The following is a 9,379-nucleotide window of genomic DNA, read 5'->3' as shown; positions in this document are numbered from 1 at the left end:
GTAAACTCGTAGGCCGTAAACCCTAGGCCGTAAACTCGAGTTTACGGTCCAAGTATACTTGTTGATTTAAACTCCGGAAAAATAATGGTGTAATTTTCGATTAACAGAGAATCAATTTTCCGTGAATGCTTGAGTTTACGGTCAATGAAATTCAAATAAAAAGTTCGATTTTTATTTTAAAAAACAATTCAATTAAATGCCAAAACCAATATGTGATTACGAAGGCTTGAATGATGTGAAAAACTATCGTTTTCAAGGAATGCAATTGTGGCCGTGAAGAGGAGTTTACGGCCGTAAACTCAGGCCGTAAGCTTCTAGAAACTTTGATTTCGACTGAAATAAATCTCTCTATACTGCAGTGAATGTCGATTTAGTTGAAAACGTAGCTGTTGAACGCCTTTGACACTGGTTTTGCTCTGATACCAATTGTAAAGTCCCGAAAAATAGATCTACCAATGATCAAAGATAATAACAGATGCAAACACAAATTAATAGACAAACATAGAACAAAAGGCCAAGCTTGCATACGCTTTAATGCTATAAAACGTCTGATACAACTTGGAAGTATACGAAAGCATCAACAACCCACAATGACTGACACAACTCGCTATTTAAAGACCTGACTACAGACCGTAAGGTGTTTACGGTCGTAAAGAGTTTACGGCCGTAAACCCATTCTGACCGTAAACACAATACAAATCACGAACAATTACATATCTACTGCTATCTACGACTATGCCTAGACCAAACCATTGTACAGGGTCTTTCAACAGGAGGCGATCAGACTTGGAGTTTCAGGAAGGCAACATGGTCCTCCTGAAGGTATCACCTTGGAAGGGTGTCATCAGGTTTCGGAAGAGGGGCAAGTTAGGCCCCAGGTTCATTGATCTTTTTAGGGTTTTGGCCCCGGTGGGTCGGGTTGCTTATCGGTTGGATCTTCCGGCAGAGCTTAGCCAGATCTACAACACTTTCCATGTTTCCCAGTTGAGGAAGTGTTTGGTGGATGAGTCAGCAGTTTTTCCCTTAGAGGACATTCAGGTTGATAGCAGCCTGAATTATATTGAGAGGCCGGTCGCGATTCTGGACCGGAAGGCAATGACCCTGAGGAACAAGGTAATTCAGCTAGTGAAAGTGCAATGGTAGTACCGGAAGGGTTTGAAAAGCCTTTTGATCAATTAATTTATCAAACAATGACAGTAAATAAGAATAAGAAGAATTCACGAAGAAAAACTTTCACTAAGAAAGATAATCTCACAAAGAGATTACCGTTTGCACAAAGCAGCTATTAGGGTTTGTAAAAGGCGTAAGCTTTCACAAACCTATACAAAAGATTATATACTGCTATTCTAGTCAATCCCTATAAATCAGGGATATGCCAGCTAACTAATTTACGCTAACTATGGAAACAAGATAAATACAAAATCTGTTACAATGCACTGAATAAACTAAACACACTGAACTGCTGAAACGCTGATGCTGATACTGAGATATTCGCTGATGCTGAAAGATATATTTCAAACATCATCATATTTCAAGCTTTGACCTTAAAATCTCCCCCAATATGATGATGTTCAAAACCAATTAAATTAGAACACCTCTGGACAAGAACTCTTCATACTCAGCTTCAGCTTCTATTTTTACCGGCCAGTAAGGACTATCCAGCAACTCCTGTCTTCTATTCAGCAGCTCCATAGCAATAAGGATGTGAAACTCTCCGGAGAGATCTTGATGACTCATGCACATTTGCCTTAAGCCAACGAGATGAGTGGTTGGAGCTTTTGGAATCTCAGCAGTTCGCTAAAAACACATTTTTCTGTTTTTATCGAGATAGAACATCCCGTGTTCAGGAACTGAGATAAATTTATGTTGAACTGGGTCAACACTGATAGGAAGAGAGTTGTTTATCCCACCGGCACCAAAGTCCAGAACCAACACATCTTCACAATCAACTTGAAATTTGGTTCTTCGAGTTCTAGGAACAAATGACCTTTGGCCATGATGTTGTGGTCGTTCTTTAGGAACAAGGTCCAAACGCTGAACTTTCTTGATCAGCAGATGTAGAGCACATGTCAGTTCAGAGGAGTGAGCTGAGGTTTGCTTGGATGCTAATTCGAGTAACTCCATCCATTCAGAATATCCATATTTGATCAGCTCATCCCTCTTGACAACTTCAGTGTATGAATGTTGTGGACCTTGACGAGTAATCAGCAACGTAAGAATTTTCTCGCTGCGAGGTTTGGAAGATTTAACTTTGATGATTTTGTCACCACACACTCGTCGTCTAAGAACATCTTCAAACCTCTTTTGATCTATCCTGTCAAGAACACTATCCGACTTAGGCTTACTGCTACTAGGAGGAGGCTGAGAAGATTGAGATTTGGACTGAAATTCCAAGAATTTCTTCATCTGAGCTTCAAAAGATCCTTTGGCCTGAAGTTTATGTTGAATGAGTGATTCATCAGCTTGAGCAATGTTCTTTAGAAGCTGAGCTTGATTGGCTTCATCAAGAATTTGCTTAACTTGATCAGGAGACATGTTCCATTCAGTCGCCAAATTTGATATACTGACAATGGACTTGGATTTCTTGCAAGACAAAGAAGTATCAGTGTGTGAATGAGCCAAGTCAGTATCTGCTACCTTGTGCTTGCGAGATAGCGGATGAGAGTCTTCACTAGCAACGTCTCAATTTTCTCCTTGGACCGGGATAATGGAATCATCAATGGGATCAACAAATTTCATGTCTGGCCTTTGAGATTCATTTTCAAGATCATCTGAATCTTCATCTTGGACTGGAATAAAGGGATCAATGAAGTCCATATCTAGTATTTGACATTCATCATCTGATTCATCATCATGCTCACTATCTTCAACAAGCTTTTCAATAGTTGCTGGACTATTAGGCTCCGCAGAGTCAGACTCATGCATCGGCTTTGGTGATTCAGTCTAAACAATGGTGTTGTCAACAGGTTCGGTGTCTCTCTCATTTGGATCACCATCAGCATTATCATCATCATCAGCATTATCATCATCATCATCATCATCAGTATCTCCCCCTTTTTGAGCATCATCAGATTGGGGACTAGAGGAAGGAGTATGCAAGAGAACTTCCTTTAGCTGATGGACATCAGCCTCAATGCGTAGAAGACGCTAACTCATGTCCCGAGTCAGTGTCAGAAGTTCATTAAATGCTGAGGCCGAAATTTGAAGGAATGAAGTACCTGGAGCTGCTTGTGGGCGTGGTGGTATCCCCGGAGAAGATTGGTCCCCCTGGGGTGGATTTTCCCCCTGTGAGGGATGCTCCCCCTGAGATGGGTGCTCCCCCTGAAATTGTTGCTCCCCCTGAATCAGTGAATCCTTTTGAGCTGAGGGAACTTTCTCAGTAACAGAGACGATATGATGAGAAAGTTGAGGAGAGAAATGACCACCATCATGTGGTTCATCCTCTTGACTGGCATGATCTTCATGGTTACCATCAGCTCCTTCATCAGTATCAGCGGTGAGTGAAGGAACAGTGTATGGATTTGCAATCCATTCTCTCATCCTATCAGAGATTCCGATGTCAGTATCCAGTGGATCATCTTGATACATTCGAATTGACATGCGAGGGCATTGGATGGGATTTCCAGGGTGTGAGAAGTAATCAGCAGCAAAAAATTTATCGAGCACAAGAGCAATCCAGCGTGGGAAGGGAACGTGATCAGCGCGTACATTTGCATGAAGAAGCTGAACAAGTTGATCAAAGAATAAGGTCCCATAATCAAGTCTTTTGTTGAGAAGAAGTGAGCAGACGACTTGTTGCTCATAAGTGCTCAGTTGATCACCACTTCGAGACTTGTGACCCACACATTTGCACAGAGCACCGGTGAAGAATTTCCATCCTGGGGTCATACATTGGCGTAGAATAAGAGCTGATCGAGCACCAGCCTTTGAGTGATCATATCCCAGTTGATCGAAAAGACGTCGACAATGTTCAATAGAAGGAAGTTCAGAAAATGGTTCAAAGATAGGTAACCTGAGTGCAGCACTGAGGAGTTCTGCGGTAATAAATACAGAGTGTCTTCCACGGCCAATAGTCCCGGTGATGACATTGTTTTCATCATTGACTGTTGCGGTGTAGTAGAACTCACAGACTTGTTCAGGGAAGAACTCTGATGGAATGTCACTGATGGCGTATCGTAGGCGGCAGGAGGCTAAGAAATTAACAAAATCATCGAGTCCAAGACCTCGATGAACATCTGGAATATCAGGGTTGAAAACAACGTTGGTGGCTTTGATGTATATTGGGAGAGGAGGAGAGTTTGGAGCAGGGATTACCCTTCGTGAAGTAGAGGAGAAAGTGAACAGAGAAGCTGCCATTAGAGAGTTTTCAGGGTTCTAGGGTTTTGAATATAAGTGAAGGAAGTTTAAATTGTGGAAGGAAAGTTTGAAATAAGGGTGGAAAGAGGTTTAAATATGGAATTAAACGGGCCTTTTAAAAAAAGGAAATGATTATCTTCTTCAAAAATAACGGCGTATCGTAACAACCTGTCAGATCAGAAAAATAGCCATTGGATAAAAGAGCCGTTGACTGAAGATGAAACGTCAATTAGTGTTTGCGGAAGCGCTGAGATCAGTGTCACAAAAGTTACATGCTGAAGATGATTCTCCGTCAATTCAAGGTACAACTTGCTTGATTGAGGCTAGCAAGGAGATTGGTGCGTGTGATAGATACTAGTTGTATTATCTAACCATCGGCACAGAGTGTTGTGTCTTTATCAGTGAGTGATTTATCTTACTGAATCATTAGACACTGAATGAGAAGAAGGTAAAGAAAGGATTGTTGCGTGTGATAAACCTTGGTGTTTTGGTCTAACCATTGGCAAAGATTGGAAATTCTCATCAGTGTGTGTTTTGTCACACTGAATCATGGAATCAGTGTAAGATTGGTAAGAAGAGATAGTTGCGTGTGATAGATCTTGGTGTTTTGATCTAACCATCGGCAAAGATTTTTAGATTCTCATCAGTGTGTGTTTTGTCACACTGAATCACGAAATCAGTGTAAGATTGGTAAGAAGAGATAGTTGCGTGTGATAGATCTTGGTGTTTTGATCTAACCATCGGCAAAGAGTTTCAAGTTGTTATCAGTGTAAGGTTTAATACAGTGAATCATTCAACTTTAGTTTAGAAGAGTTGAAGAAGAGAGAAAAATAGGAAATCAAACCAAGTACTCAGTATGCAAATATCACCAGCATGTCATCATCAGCACAATGTACACCAGCTTATAAGACAATACCAAACATTAGCAAAAATTAATCAGCAAAATTAATTACAAAGTAATCATTCCCAGTTCTCCAATAATGTAAGCAGTTGTTTGAGAATCCAGTGCCTTGGTGAAGATATCAGCTAATTGTTCTGAAGTCTTGACATGTTCAAGAACAACCTTGCCCTTCTCAACATTATCACTGATGAAGTGATGTCTCATTTCGATATGCTTCGTCTTTGAGTGCTGAACAGGGTTTTGTGTGATTTGAATGGCACTGGTGTTATCACAATATATGGGAGTCTTTGAGAACTTGATCCCATAGTCTAGAAGCTGATTTTGAATCCATAAGAGCTGAGCACAACACCTTCCAGCTGCAACATATTCAGCTTCTGCAGTCGAGATGGCTACTGATGTTTGCTTCTTGCAAGACCAGCTGATGAGACGATTTCCAAGGAAATGACATCCACCTGACGTACTCTTTTTGTCTAAGTTGCATCCTGCATAGTCTGAATCTGTGTATCCAAAAAGTTCAAATGTTGAGTCGCAAGGATACCACAGTGCTAAGTTCTGAGTCCCTTTCAAGTAGCGAAAAATACGTTTGACGGCCATGAGATGAGATTCCTTGGGATTAGCTTGGAAACAAGCACAGAGAATGGTTCCAAACATGATGTCTGGACGACTTGTCGTGAGATACAAAAGAGATCCAATCATTCCTCGATACAGCGAGTGATTGACATCAGTGCCAGTTGGATCAGCGTGCATCTTATCAGTCTTGGACACTGGAGTAGAGGCTGGTTTGCAGTCACTGAGATAATACTTAACAAGCAAGTCAGAAATATATTTACTTTGGCAAATAGAAATACCTGATTTTTGTTGCTGAACTTCAAGACCAAAGAAAAAAGTCATCTTCCCCATCATGCTCATTTCGAACCTTTGAGACATGATCTCTGCAAATTCCTTGCTTAGTTTCTCATTTGGAGAGCCAAAGATGATGTCATCGACATAGATTTGAACAAGAACCATGTCTGAGCCTTTGTTTTTGATGAAGAGAGTATTGTCGATTGCTCCTCGTCTGTATCCATTTTCAAGAAGATACGATGTCAGCGTCTCATACCAAGCCCTGGGTGCTTGCTTCAGTCCATAGACAGCTTTGTCTAATCGGTACACATAATCAGGGTGATCTTTGTCAACAAATCATGGGGGCTGATTGAGGAATACTTCTTCTTCTAACACAGCATGAAGAAATGTTGTTTTCACATCCATCTGATAAACAATGAAATTCATGTAGGATGCATATGCGAGAAACAATCTGATTGCTTCAATGCGAGCAACTGGAGCAAAGGTTTCCCCGTAGTCGATGGATTCAATTTGAGTAAACCCTTGAGCGACAAGCCTTGCTTTGTTGCGAGTAATGATTCCATCTTTATCAACCTTGTTACGATAGACCCAGCGAGTTCCGGTGATGGTCTTTCCTGATGGTCTAGGAATAAGAGTCCAAAGCTTGTGCCTTTCAAACTCATTCAGTTCTTCTTGCATGGCTTTAATCCAGTCAGCATCTTGAAGAGCTGAGTGTATCTTGTCATGTAAGATCATTGAAACGAAATTAACATACATGCAAAAAATTTTAGATACACGAGATCTGGTTCGGACACCATCATGAATATTCCCAATAATTTGATCAACAGGATGATATCGATGTTCAGAAACTGATGCTGATTCCAAAGAGTTTGACACTGACGAGTTATCAGTTGCAGGAGAGTCTTCAGCTTCAAGGGTGTCATCAGCACCTGACGAATTATTTGATGATCTGGCTTCAATATCTTGATTCAAGGAACTTGGAACTGTAACGATAGAATCAGAAATATCAGCTTCATCTCCAGCAAGAGGAACTTCGTCAAATGGGCAAGAGAGAAGCTCTTTAAAAATAGAGGAAGAATGAGTGACTTTTTCATCAGTGTATGATTCCTCATCAAACTTCACATAAATGGATTCTTCAATGCATTGCCTGTTCACATGAAAAACACGAAAAGCCTTTGAAATAGATAAGTACCCAACAAAAATACCTTTGTCAGCCTTATGTTCAAATTTAGATCTTGGGTCACGCTGATTTAGAATATAACAAATACATCCGAACATGTGAAAGAAGGATACGTCTGGCTTTTGACTTTTCAGCATTTCATATGGTGTCTTCTTGTGAATCCTGTGAATTAGAGATCGATTCTGAGTAAAGCACGATGTATTGACAGCTTCAGCCCAAAACAACATAGGAAGACCAGCATGAATCATTAAGGTCCTTCCTGCCTCAATCAGTGTTCTATTTCTTTGTTCAGCAACTCCATTTTGTTGAGGAGTACAAGGAGCTGAGAAGTTTTTCCCAATGCCTTTATGATCACAGAATTCTTCAAGAGTTGAATTCCGGAACTCAGTACCATGATCACTTTTTAGTTGCTTAACTTTGAGACCTGTCAGTGTCTCATTTTTACGAATCAGTGAGAAAATTTCCTGTGCAGCATGACTTTTCTTCTTCAGGAAAACCACCCATGTAAATCGAGTGAACTCATCCACAACCACTAGAGTATACTTATTTCCACCTAGAGAACGGACAGGAATACGTCCAAACAAGTCCATGTGGAGTAAATGAAGAGGGACAGATATACTGGAACATGACTTGGGTTTGAAGGATGGCTTGGTTTGTTTTCCTTGTTCACAAGCTGAGCACATCTTGTCTTTAACAACGCTGAATTTTGGGAGACCTCTAACTAGATCTTGATTGGATATCTTGGATAGATTCTTGAAGTTCAGATGAGAAAACCTTTTGTGCCAAATCCAGCTGAGATTGGTTTGTGACTTTGTAAAGAAGCATTGCATCAGCGCCTTGTCACAAGAGAACATATCAAGAACATATATATATATATATATATCATCTTTTCTACTTGCTGAAAGTACGATGTTCTTGTCAGTGTTGACAACTTTTCCTTCCTTCTTTGTAAAGTGAACTTCATAGTCAGCATCACACAATTGACTGATTGAGATTAGATTGTGTTTGAGACCCTTTACATATGAAACGTTTTGAAAACCTACGTTATTGCACTTGATATTTCCATATCCTTTAGTGAACCCCTTACCATTGTCTCCGTATGTAACTGCAGGACCAGTTTTCTTGACATAATCTTCCAGGAGCAACTTGGATCCTGTCATATGTCTTGAGCAACCACTATCTAAGTACCAAAGATGCTCCTGACCCTGCAGTGCTGAGAAACTAGTTAGAACACACTGACCCATTCAAGGATGGGTCATTCACAAAGTTATTTGATAATAGATTATAACACTCCTTAGGAAGACAGTTTAAAGAATTTGACTTAAGAGTCCATTTTTCATTTCTAACTTTAATATTATCAGCTCTTAAAGATAATTTATCAAATGAACATTCACTGATCTTATGAGAGGTATCACCACATCTGTAACAAACTCTAGTACCAAAGTTCTTCTTGGTGAGTAATTTTTTGGACTTAACACATTTCGACTTGTAAGATTCACCAAGAGAGCTTTGTGTCCTTTTGTTTATCATTGAATCACAACTGAATTCAGTGTCATACAAATTGTGATCAGTGATAGATGATGAGCTATCATCAGTGTCTGAGTTGGACTTATTCACAAATGCATTACAATCAGGAAAATGCTTAAGTTGTTCATGAACAGCATGAAACACTCCATTTGAGATAGGGAAGACAATAATATTCTCAGTGAGAGGAGTTGGTCTTACAAGATGTGTAGGGTAAGAGGTTGGAACAATTTTGGTAATTTCAACATTACACTCAGTAACACCATTAGAGTTAGTAACACAGTATTCATCAATTAGAATCTGATTAATAAAAGAGTTACTGACAAACTTATTTTTGAAATTGTTTTTCATTTCATTCATGGAATAAAATTCAGATTCTTTTTCCTGTGATTTAAAAACTTTTTCAGCTTCTGCAAAGTTACCCCCAAGAATTTTCTCACATGAATGTGGAATTTGAGCAAAAATAATATAATTAGCATTTTTGTGAGATTTGGCCCAAGTATGAAGAACAGTTTGTTCTTTGATCAAAAGATCTTTAACATTATCAATTTCAGCAGACAAAGATGAGTTTGACA

Source organism: Lactuca serriola, chromosome 1, assembly GCF_051521515.1.
Source record: "Lactuca serriola cultivar US96UC23 chromosome 1, Lser_US96UC23_V15, whole genome shotgun sequence".
Lineage (NCBI taxonomy): Eukaryota > Viridiplantae > Streptophyta > Magnoliopsida > Asterales > Asteraceae > Lactuca > Lactuca serriola.
This window is presented reverse-complemented; position numbering follows the sequence as displayed.